This window comes from Myotis yumanensis, unplaced genomic scaffold (genome assembly GCF_028538775.1).
Source record: "Myotis yumanensis isolate MYYU_CA2020_CCGP unplaced genomic scaffold, mMyoYum1.0.hap1 SCAF_17, whole genome shotgun sequence".
NCBI classification, from domain to species: domain Eukaryota; kingdom Metazoa; phylum Chordata; class Mammalia; order Chiroptera; family Vespertilionidae; genus Myotis; species Myotis yumanensis.
Genome location: NW_027223768.1, coordinates 40,471,872 through 40,484,150, shown reverse-complemented (window position 1 = coordinate 40,484,150; position 12,279 = coordinate 40,471,872). Strand labels below are relative to the sequence as shown.

The 12,279-nt window shown below is 54.9% G+C and overlaps 1 protein-coding gene across 3 annotated transcripts in view; it reads right to left on the bottom strand.

Moving 5' to 3' along the window:
* Window positions 1-12,279, bottom strand: part of ILDR2 (immunoglobulin like domain containing receptor 2) — a 59,743-nt gene that overhangs the window by 31,245 nt on the left and 16,219 nt on the right. The gene's annotated exons all lie outside the window — the stretch shown is intronic.

The following is a 12,279-nucleotide window of genomic DNA, read 5'->3' as shown; positions in this document are numbered from 1 at the left end:
CATGTAGGAGGCTGTCTGTCCCGCGCATGCAGCGTGTAGGAGGCTGTCTGTCCTGCACATGCAGGGTGTAGGAGGCTGTCTGTCCCGCGCATGCAGCGTGTAGGAGGCTGTCTGTCTCGCGCATGCAGGGAGTAGGAGGCTGTCTGTCCCGCGCATGCAGCATGTAGGAGGCTGTCTGTCTCGCGCATGCAGCGTGTAGGAGGCTGTCTGTCCCGCGCATGCAGGGTGTAGGAGGCTGTCTGTCCCGCGCATGCAGCGTGTAGGAGGCTGTCTGTCCCGCGCATGCAGCGTGTAGGTGGCTGTCTGTCCTGCGCATGCAGCGTATAGGAGGCTGTCTGTTCCGCGCATGCAGGGTGTAGGAGGCTGTCTGTCCTGCGCATGCAAGGTGTAGGAGGCTGTCTGTCCTGCACGTGCAGCATGTAGGAGGCTGTCTGTCCCGCGCATGCAGCGTGTAGGAGGCTGTCTGTCCTGCACATGCAGGGTGTAGGAGGCTGTCTGTCCCGCGCATGCAGCGTGTAGGTGGCTGTCTGTCCTGCACGTGCAGCATGTAGGAGGCTGTCTGTTCCGCGCATGCAGCGTGTAGGAGGCTGTCTGTCCCGCACATGCAGGGTGTAGGAGGCTGTCTGTCCCGCGCATGCAGCGTGTAGGAGGCTGTCTGTCCCGCGCATGCAGCGTGTAGGTGGCTGTCTGTCCTGCGCATGCAGCGTATAGGAGGCTGTCTGTTCTGCGCATGCAGGGTGTAGGAGGCTGTCTGTCTGCACATGCAGGGTGTAAGAGGCTGTCTGTCCTGCACATGCAGGGTGTAGGAGGCTGTCTGTCCCGCGCATGCAGCATGTAGGAGGCTGTCTGTCCCGCGCATGCAGGGAGTAGGAGGCTGTCTGTCCCGCCCATTCAGCATGTAGGAGGCTGTCTGTCCCGCGCATGCAGCATGTAGGAGGCTGTCTGTCTCGCGCATGCAGGGAGTAGGAGGCTGTCTGTCCGGCGCATGCAGCATGTAGGAGGCTGTCTGTCCCGCGCATGCAGGGTGTAGGAGGCTGTCTGTCTCATGCATGCAGCGTGTAGGAGGCTGTCTGTCCCTCGCATGCAGGGTGTAGGAGGCTGTCTGTCTCACGCATGCAGCATGTAGGAGGCTGTCTGTCCCGCGCATGCAGCGTGTAGGAGGCTGTCTGTCCCTCGCATGCAGGGTGTAGGAGGCTGTCTGTCTCACGCATGCAGCGTGTAGGAGGCTGTCTGTCCCGCGCATGCAGGGTGTAGGAGGCTGTCTGTCCCGCGCATGCAGCGTGTAGGTGGCTGTCTGTCCTGCGCATGCAGCGTATAGGAGGCTGTCTGTTGCGCGCATGCAGGGTGTAGGAGGCTGTCTGTCCTGCGCATGCAAGGTGTAGGAGGCTGTCTGTCCTGCACATGCAGCGTGTAGGAGGCTGTCTGTCCTGCACGTGCAGCATGTAGGAGGCTGTCTGTCCCGCGCATGCAGCGTGTAGGAGGCTGTCTGTCCTGCACATGCAGGGTGTAGGAGGCTGTCTGTCCCGCGCATGCAGCGTGTAGGAGGCTGTCTGTCCCGCGCATGCAGCGTGTAGGTGGCTGTCTGTCCTGCGCATGCAGCGTATAGGAGGCTGTCTGTTCTGCGCATGCAGGGTATAGGAGGCTGTCTGTCCTGCACACGCAGGGTGTAGGAGGCTGTCTGTCCTGCACATGCAGCATGTAGGAGGCCGTCTGTCCTGTGCATGCAGGGTGCAGGAGGCTGTCTGTCCTGTGCATGCAGGGTGTAGAAGGCTGTCCTGTGCATGCAGGGTATAGGAGGCTGTCTGTCCCGCGCATGCAGGGTGTAGGAGGCTGTCTGTCCCGCGCATGCAGCATGTAGGAGGCTGTCTGTCCCGCACATGCAGCATGTAGGAGGTTGTCTGTCCTGCGCATGCTGGGTGTGGGAGGCTGTCTGTCTGCACATGCAGGGTGTAAGAGGCTGTCTGTCTTGTGCATGCAGCAACAAGGAAGCTGTCTGTCCTGCACATGCAGCATGTAGGAGGCTGTCTGTCCTGCGCATGCACCGTGTAGGAGGCTGTCTGTCCTGAGCATGCAGGGTGTAAGAGGCTGTCTATCCTGCGCATGCAGCGTGTAGGAGGCTGTCTGTCCCGCGCATGCAGCATGTAGGAGGCTGTCTGTCCCACACATGCAGCATGTAGGAGGTTGTCTGTCCTGCGCATGCAGCGTGTAGGAGGCTGTCTGTCCCGCGCATGCAGCATGTAGGAGGTTGTCTGTCCCGCGCATGCAGCGTGTAGGAGGCTGTCTGTCCTGCGCATGCAGCATGTAGGAGGCTGTCTGTCCTGCGCATGCAGGGTGTAGGAGGCTGTCTGTCTTGTGCATGCAGCATGTAGGAGGTTGTCTGTCCTGCGCATGCAGGGTGTAGGAGGCTGTCTGCCCTGCACATGTAGCATGTAGGAGGCTGTCTGTCCTGCACATGCAGGGTGTAAGAGGCTGTCTGTCTTGTGCATGCAGCATGTAGGAGGCTGTCTGTCCTGCGCATGCAGCGTGTAGGAGGCTGTCTGTCCCGCGCATGCAGGGTGTAGGAGGCTGTCTGTCCTGTGCGTGCAGGATTGGAACAGCCTCCTTAGACTCTAGCACCCCACGTGTGTGCCAACCAACAGCATTTCCAGACAACGCCCAGCGTCTCCTGGGGCAAAGCAGCCCCTCCTGAGCATCGACAGCCTGGATATTTCATATCAAATAGTTTAATCTTTTCTTGTGTTGTTCTCTAATTGCTTCAAATATATAATTATTATCTTTACCAAAAGACAGTGATTTTTTATAGGGACAAGACCGTGTCATATATTGTCATTTTGAATCCTCACTGTGCTAGGCACTTGGTATGCAAAAATACTGGTTACATTTAAATAATAATTTCGATATAAATCACATTTGAAGCGAAACTGACTGCACTCCATGGTACCTACTCAAGAGCAAGGTGGCAAGGATGCAGGAGTCTGAGACACACACCCCGCCTCCCTCCCATGGCCTCCTGCAAAGAGAGAGAGAGGCCTGGACCAGGTCTTGGAGGCTCCACAGCCCCCACTGCACTCTGACTGCCGGGGAGGCTTGTTGACAATCATGAGCCAGAATCAGGTTTTGGTTGATTGACACCTGGCTAACTTTCCCAGTTCCTCCTTCTCCTCCATCCCTTCAACATATTTTCCTGGTTCATCTGAAAACCAAGACCAACAGAGGCACCTATGAGCTCAGGGCGGCCAAGGCCAGCATGGGGCAGCGGGCTGGGAGAAGGGGTAGGGCTGAGGCCCAAAGGTCACTCCTCTGTAGTCTTCTCTCTCCCGTCCCGGGAGCCAGACCGGTTGTCTCAGCTCCTCTAGAAATGTGAAGGCCCCAGTGCCTACTGAGGACAGAAAGGGCACTTCCACCTGCCTCCAGAATCAACCCGGCTTTCGGTCTTTCCTGTGGGGCCACCGTCTGAAGGACAGTTGATTGGACAAATGAAAATGTGGGCTCAGCCCAAATCCGAGGGTGTTCCACAGGTGTCACCCCAATTTACACCCGGAGTATGGCTGTAACTAACGACTTCTCCCTCTGCAGGAGGAGCTTTTTCTTTCTTCCCCTCCAATTGTTCCCTCTTTCTGTTTGTAAACCTTCCAGAGAAGCTGGAGCAGCCACTCTCCGAGATCAAAGTTTGAGCAGGCCAAAAAGACCTCCGCGGCAGCTGTTGCCATGGGAACTTGGGAGCTGCAGCCCTTTTAATTGGCAAATCCCCTCAGTTAGGAGCCACTGGGCTGGGCTGGCAAAGAGGCCTAGAGCGGGGAGGGGAGAGGGAGGGGAGCCTTGGCAACAAGTAGCCTTTCTAAAGAGCCTGAGGAATGTCCTGGGGGGCGGGGGGGGGGGGGGGGCGGGGGGGCGGGAGAAACTCAAGTGGAGGCGCAGACCCTGGGTGAGTGCGGGGATCTCCTCACAGCCTGAGAGACGCGCCCATCAAAATCCCTCAGGCAAATCCAGCCAGTACTACTGTAATAACTTAATAATGACTATGGGGTCAGACGAGTGCCAGATCGATGGGTGATCACCGCGTAAGGAAGACAAATGTCTAATCACTATGTTGTACACTTGAAACTAATATCATAGTGTATGTTAATGGTCACTAGCGAACAACAATTTTTAAATCCTTAACACCAGTTCTGAGATGCCCCCTCCAAGAATTCCCTGATATCTTATGTTTTTAAATGTCCTTGAATACTAGCGAGCAGAAAGGTTTATTTTAAACCAGAATAGCAATTCCAGGCACAGTATTGTGAATAGCTCGACTTAAACACAACCCATGGCCCCGCCCAGGTGGCTCCACTGACTGGAGCGTTGTCCCTGCACCAAGGCTGGCTCCGTCAGGCCCACACCTAGGGAGAGGGTGTGATCCCTGGGTCGAGCATACATGAGAGGCAAGCAATCCATGTTTCTCTCTCTCTCTCTCTCTCTCTCTCTCCCTCTCTCTCTCCCCTTCCTCTCTCTCTAAAATCAATAAACATATCCTCAAGTGAGGATTGAAAATAACTATTTTAGAAAGTTCACACACAACTGTTCCTGGGTGGTATATGCCTTTCGCCTGGGAAAGGACAGGAGGAGGGGGAAGGAAGCAGGAGCTGAGTGAACCCCAACTTGGCACCTCCTCACCAGGACCTGCCGAGCAAACCTGGCCCTGGAGCAGCCCTGCATCTGGCCAGTGAAGACGCAGAAGTCGATGAATCCACAACATGCAGGCAGGCTGGCAGTGTTTGCTGTTGCCTGCCTGGCATTCTTTTCTTCATTTGGGAACAGTGGCCCACCCCCAGCAACAGGACTTCTGCTGAAACTATGGAGAAAAGTACTTTATACTCCACCCAAGGTAGAAGGGGTTCAAGTCCAGGAGGCTGAACCTGCTGGAGGGAGCCTGTGTGGGAGCAGCTGGCACGGAGAGGCCCTCTGACCCCCCACACTGGCAGGAGGAGGCTCTCTGACCCACCCCACACTGGCAGGAGGAGGCCCTCTGACCCCCCACACTGGCAGGAGGAGGCCCTCTGACCCACCCCACACTGGCAGGAGGCCCTCTGACCCCCCACACTGGCGGGAGGAGGCCCTCTGACCCCCCACACTGGCAGGAGGAGGCCCTCTGACCCCCCACACTGGTGGGAGGAGGCCCTCTGACCCCCCACACTGGCAGGAGGAGGCCCTCTGACCCCCCACACTGGCAGGAGGAGGCCCTCTGACCCCCCACACTGGCAGGAGGAGGCCCTCTGACCCCTCACACTGGCAGGAGGAGGCCCTCTGACCCCCCACACTGGCGGGAGGAGGCCCTCTGACCCCCCACACTGGCAGGAGGAGGCCCTCTGACCCAGCCCACACTGGCACGGCCAGGCCTGACGCGGGGAACGCCCTTGGATGCGGTCCTAGACTAGGGCTGCCGGTGCAGCGGGAGTTCTGGAGAACAGCCTGTCAGCTCTGCATGGCCAAAGTTCAGGAGAGATTTTCTCCTTTTGTACTTTCCTACTTTGTTTGACATTTTTACAAGAAACATGCATCATTTTTTCCCTCCAACAAACAGTATTCACCCAGAACAAGACAGCAGTGTCGAGGCGTCACAGCCCTGCCTGGAGAATTAATTCTTCAAACTGTGGACTTTGAGATGAAGTCACAATCATAGGAAGGGCTCTGAACGCCGTCTTGGTCGTGCTCACGCAGATCCTGGGCGAGAGGGCCTGCCTCCGCTCACCAGAGGGCGGCTCCTATGCTCCCCCTCACTGACCACTGTTTCCAAAAACTGCCGTTTCCCGTCGGAAAGTCCTTTAGCTTCAGTCTACACTCGTCCTGGTTCATGGCCTCTCGGCCTGTTCTGGGGCCACAGGCAAGAATACGCATCCGCCCTATTTCTGCCCCGCCCTTGCCCTCCTTTTCTGCTGGAAGGCCCTTAAAAAACCAGCGGCCCCATGGGGTATCAGAAGGAAGAGGCCAGGCCCTCACATTGTGCATCGAAGCAGGGCAGAGCAAAGAGAGCGGCTTTTAGATTTTTAAATAACAGCCTCCCCGCTGGAGCCTTCCTGACCAGCAGAGTCCTTTCCTGCCAGCTGGGGCTGCCGGGGGCTTTGTTCCGGCCCCAGCGGCGGCCGGGCTCCAGGTCCCAGACGTCCCGTCCTTGCCAGACCCTACACGCAGGTCTAACCCCGCGGTGGCGGACTTCCGGACGCTCCCGTCTTTCGGGACTGGGCAGGTCCGACCCCACAACCCAAACGTCTAACTCAGGGGTCCTCAAACTACGGCCCACGGGCCACATGCAAAGACAAATATTGTATTTGTTCCCGTTTTGTTTTTTTACTTCAAAACTAGAGGCCCGGTGCTCAAAAATTTGTGCACTTGGGGGGGGGGGGGAGGGGGGGGTCCCTCAGCCCGGCCTGTGCCCTCTCGCAGTCTGGGACCCCTCGGGAGATAACGACCTGCTGGCTTAGGCCTGCTCCCGGGTGGCAGAGGGCAGGCCCAATCCCTAGGTGCAGCCCCTGGTCGGGCTCAGAGCAGGGCCGATTGGGGAGTTGGGGCACCGCCCCGTCATGTACAGAGCAGGGCAGATCGGGAGAATGCGATGCCACCCTCAGTCACGCTCAGGGTAGGGCTGATTGGGGGGTTGGGGCACCGCCCCCTGTCACACTCAAGGCAGGGTCAATGGGGAGGTTGCTGCGCCACCCCCTGTGATGCACAGAGCAGGGCCCATCAGGGGGTAGAGGAGCTCCCCCCGTCACTCACAGAGTAGGGCCAATAGGGGAGTTGGGGCACCGCCCCCTGTCACACACAGAGCAGGGCAGATCAGGGGGTTGGGGTGCTGCACCCTGTCACACTCAGGGCAGGGCCAATGGGGAGGTTATGGCTCTACCCTGTCAAACACAGAGCAAGGCCCATGGAGGGGGGTTGGGGCGCCACCCTCTATCACCCACAGAGCAGGGCCGATCATGGGAATGGGGAGCCACTGCTGTCACACTCGGGGCAGGGCCGATGGAGAGGTTATGGCTCTACCCTGTCACACACAGAGCAGGGCCCATGGGGGTGGGGGGGGGGGGGGGTTGGGGCGCTGCACCCTGTCACACACAGAGCAGGGCCGATCAGGGGATTGGGGAGCTCCCCCCTATCAGGCACAGAGCAGGGTTGATAAGGGGTTGGGGCGCCTTCCCCTGTCACGAACAGAGCAGGGCGGATAGGGAGGTTGTGGCCTCGCCCCCTGTCACACACAGAGCGGCAGGGTGATCAGGGGTTTTGGGCGCTGCCCCCTGTCACGCTGATCCCGGTGCCGGGAGCCTCGCTGCTCCACTGATCCCGGTGCCGGGAGGCATATTACCCTTTTACTATATAGGATAGAGGCCTGGTGCATGGGTGGGGGCCGGCTGGTTTGCCCTGAAGGGTGTCCTGGATCAGGGTGGGGGTCCCTACTGGGGTGCCTGGCCAGTCTGGGTGAGGGGCTGAGGGTTGTTTTCCAGAAGCAAGTGACTAAAGCTCCCAATGGCTCCTTGTTTTCTTCTTTTTTTTTTTTATTCTGGGCCAGCTTTAGCTCTGAGGCCTCGCTGTTGAAAACATGGATACAATGTTTCGGTCCGGCTGGGTTTCAGTCTGCTGGTTTCTGGAGTTTTGTTTATCTTCTTATTTGCAACATAGTACATAGTTGCTTAGAGTTGTAGCTCAGAGGCCGGCAAGTGAGGCGAGGAACGTTGGAGTCCGCAGCAAGCAAGCCTCATGTTCGCTTCCAGCTGCCTGGCTGCCGGCCGCCATCTTAGCTGACAGTTAATTTGCATATACTCACTGATTAGCCAATGAAAAGGGTAGCGGTCGTACGCTAATTACCATGTTTCTCTTTTATTAGTGTAGATAAGATATGTGCAGTGTGCATAGGAATTTGTTCATAGTTTTTTTTTAAACTAAGTCTGGCCCTCCAACGGTCTGAGGGACAGTGAACTGGCCCCCTGTTTAAAAAGTTTGAGGACCCCTGGTCTAACTCTTTCTAAGGTACTTGCCAGTGTCAACTCGAGGCACCCAAACACCATGAGCACATCCAGCTCCAGAATGGCTTTGCGTTTCAAGCATCAGAGAGATATGCAAGGGGCTCAGATAGCTGTGCTCACAGCGCGTCAGCGGAGGTCCTCCCATCCCTGTCACTTACTTGTCTGCGGGCATTTCTGAACCCTCCGAAAGGAGCATCTGTAGAGATCTGTAGAAGGTTCGGACGTTTGGGAAAAGGAGACCAGGCTCAGGGGGGAGGGGCCGTCTAGACAAGAACAACGATGCCTTTGACGTGAGGGCCTCGGTCAGTGGTGAAGGGCAGTTTTACTAAGAAATAAAATGAAACACTAAAGCCAAGCCGGGACAAGTGAGAGTCGTTTCCTGGGCCTCAAGCAGCAGCCACGTTTTACAGCTGCTGAATAGGGATGGTCTGGCCGTGCGGGAAGAATGGGGCCAGGAGCCATCGCCGCCACTGTCTGCACCGGGACAACGAACATGAAATTCTTCGCTTGGGCGATGAGGAGATCATGCCTACTCCCCTGCCTTATGAGGTTACCACAGGGAAGTTTATGAGCTACACACTATTGCCTGTGCACATTCACAGTGACAACAGACGTCGTGATGGCATCACTTTGGTGGACACGATTTGCTTCGGGGCATCGAAGGTCCTGTCTTCCTTTTTTGTAATCGTGCTCTACTTACTTGGGAAATCAGTTCTCTTTCATATCTTGAGAGGCGAGCCACCAAGAGCCCCTGATCGCCCGAGGCTAAGCCGGGGACACCTGTCCAAACTGGGCCAACTGGGGTCTCTCCTGAGACTGATTCTTGAGTGGGAAATGCAAAAGCAGAAAATATAGCAGTTGAACTGATTTTTCTGGCTTGGAACCCTAAACACATTGCCTATCAGTTCTTGCCACACAGACCCTGGGGCACCTCTGGCAGGCCAGGGACTAGGCTGTTCATCTACACAGTCTAACTCTCTCCCTGGGCACATCAAACCAGCAGGAGTGACCCAGACCCGGTCTCTAAAAAGTCCCATCCGACCTGCCTCATTCCATCTTTCTGTGCAGCTGCGACCGAAGGCCTCCCATGCTGCAGAGTTGAACATGGAGCAGCCAGACCCCTTACACCATCACTTGGAAGGGAGTGATCCGGTGAGCCTCCTACCCTCACCTACGACCAGGTGAAGTAACCAACTTCCCTGGTGGTAAGTCATTGAGCTTTGGGCACTGCTTTTACAGAAGTTAACAAGCGCTACCCTAATATACTACTATCCTTTTCAGAGACGGATTTCCTGTCTTCTTTGCAATTTCTTTCCAATGAATTCCCTTCTGCTCCGCAGCATGTAATCCTGTTGCTTTCCACCACAGTCCCCGATGGATTGACTGCGAGTAATAATGTAAATGCCCAGCTGGAGAATGAGGACTACGGAGGTGAAAGCATGTTCTCTCTTGAGACTGCAGATGTTTATGGTATTGACACTTTTCAGTCAACAAATAAATGCTCAGCACTAACATTTAAGAGGAACAAAGTAAGTATTAATTACAGATTCTGCCCATTTATCATTTGAGAAAAAACAAAAACAAAAACACGCCCTCCAGCTTCCTTACTGCAGACCCTCTGCCAGGCAGTGCAGATGCAAACACAGACGAGAGGTGGTCCGCGCCTCTGCAGACCCGAGGCCCATGCTGTTGGGGAGCTCCCTGCGTGTGGAGAAATCAAGACACGCCCGTGGGCAGTGGCCATGCTACCACTCTCCTGAAGTGAAAGTAGGACATATGCCTGATGGGTTCCGTCCTTGGCCCTCTTCACTTTATATAATCTTCCTGGCTGACTCATCTATTCTTTCATGGTGACTATCACTTGAGGTTCTCTAATCTATTATCTCTCATTCTCGCTTCTCCACCGAGTTCAGGCCTATATTTCTAATTGGGACGCCACCTGGGTGCCCCACAGGCCTCTCATATTCAACACATCGAGAACCAAACTCATTCTCCTGCCCCCCATCCTGCTCTACACCCTGGGTCCTCTCTCTGAGTTGGTGGAGCAGTTGGCTACCCAGCGAGCTAGGAGTCCCAGTGACCTGACTTTTCCCATTCCCCATTCCCGTCCCCATTCCCTTTCATACACTGGTCACCAAGATCCATCACTTCCTCCTCAGAAATGTTTCTATGCTGTCTCTTGTCAATCCACCCCTCTGTGCTCTCCAGCAGCCCCCAGACTGACCCCTCTCTCGCAGCACGTCGCCCCCAGTGTACTGTCTACCCTGCTGCTAATCAATACTCCCACCCTAAGATCTAGTTTCATTCTTCTGCTAAGGTTTCTTCACTGGCTCCCCATGGTCCTCAAGATGAAGTTCAAACTTCTCAGTCCTACGTATAAGACACTTCACAGTCTTACTCCATCCACTTCCCATGTTCACCTTGTGAGTATAAACAGAAAACTAAATTCTTCTGATCTTTGCCTCTAATTCATCCGTCTTTACTGATTGGTCCTCTGAAATTCCAACCAGTTTTCTGCTCCCCATTTTGTGATCAACTCCAAGAAGACCTAACATTTCAGCTCCTTCAATCACCATCTAGAGTCTTCTCATTCTGGCAGGATTACCCCTGTTGGCCCTGGTCTATCTGCAGAAGACCACCCTTCATCCCCCCTGGCTTCTTTGTGAACGAGCATCACCCCCTGTGTCCTTATAACCAACCTGTAACCCTTTTATCTCTGCCACGAATTTCCGGGAGGTCATTTTCTCAAGGTAGTTGCATCACTTGCGTTCATCTACATTTTAAGGTGAGATTTTAGAATTTTAGAATTGAATAAAGCTCAGAAGTAACTTAGTTAAGCGCCGTTTCCTATGCATAAAAGCTTGATGTAACTCATAAGGAAGTTTCCAACCCCTTAAGGACATGGGAGTCACTGCTCCAGAGAAGACAGTCAGTCTTTCCATGTCTCCAGCTGTCAACAGCTCCTGCCCTGCACCGAAATGCACTCCCCTCCCTGTGATGTACGCTCCTGGCTCTCATTTTATCCGGCCACACAGAGCAAGCTTCCAGTCCCTTCTGGAGACACGTCCCAGGTTCCTGTTCCATGTCCTCTTCCCTGGACCAGGTCCTCCGACCCATCCTCAGGTCAAGTTCAGTGACTGAGCCGGTGGCTCATGGGACTGAAATAAGCAGACTGTGGACCGGTCACCTTCCCACTGAGGCCTTCAGCTCCTCAAGGACGACCTCACCAATCAGGATGCTTTCCTGGTCTCACCTGAAAAGAGCACCTAACAGATGGGCCTGCAGGGTACAACCACCAAATAACTGGGCTTCTAGAAACTGACAGCATTTTGAAAAACTCTGTAAAGGGAGTCAAGGCACGAATACTCAGAATTTTGCATTTGCAAAGTAAATACAGTCCTTTCTGGCACCCAGAATATTCCTGTAGATGTCAAAGGAACCCCTTTAGATAACTACTCATCTAGAGTTGCCCTAAAAAGTTTACATGGCAAATGCATTGGGCTTTGCATGTTTCTAATTCCTGTGGAACACAGTGGAATTGTGAGTCTCCTCCCTGTGAGCCCTAGCACGTGTCTGTCTCACAGACATGCCACCTCTGCTGTGATGGGCTGGGTTGTGGCCTCCCCAGTGTGTGTGTGTGTGTGTGTGTGTGTGTGTGTATCATTTTATTGATTTCAGAAAGGAATGGAGAGAAAGAGACATAGAATCTCCAATGGATGAGAGAGAATCATTGATTGGCTGCCTCCTGCATGCCCCCTACTGGGGATTGAGCCCACAACCGGGCATGGGCCCTTGATGGGAATCAAACCCGGGACCCTTCAGTCTGCAGGCCAACAGTATATCCACTGAGCCAAACCGCCAGGGCCCCAGTTTTCCTTTCTGATTCCCTTTAAGTAGCACTGATTTCTGCTCTCCATCTTTTTGCCCATCGTTGGTAACCTTTTCCATCTGAGCCTTCCTTTCTCCACCTTTTTGTCCTGAGGACAGCATCTTTGCCCAAGTTACTTTGCAGGTCTGACCCAGAGGAATGCCCTTCAAACACACAGCGCAGCCTCTCTCCTTCCCCACGTGTGGAACTGGGGCCGGACTACTTAGAGTGGTTTCTGCCTGGCCGCTTCCCCTGCACAGGCAACCACTTCCCTACGATGGCGGCACTGGCCAAACAACCGTCCACAGTCAGCTAATTGTAGGCTCACGGAGCCACTTGTTTCTAACCTGGCCACTAGTGAGGTGTGATTATGCAGAAATTTATCTTTTCCTTCCTTCGGAGTTACCAAAACAC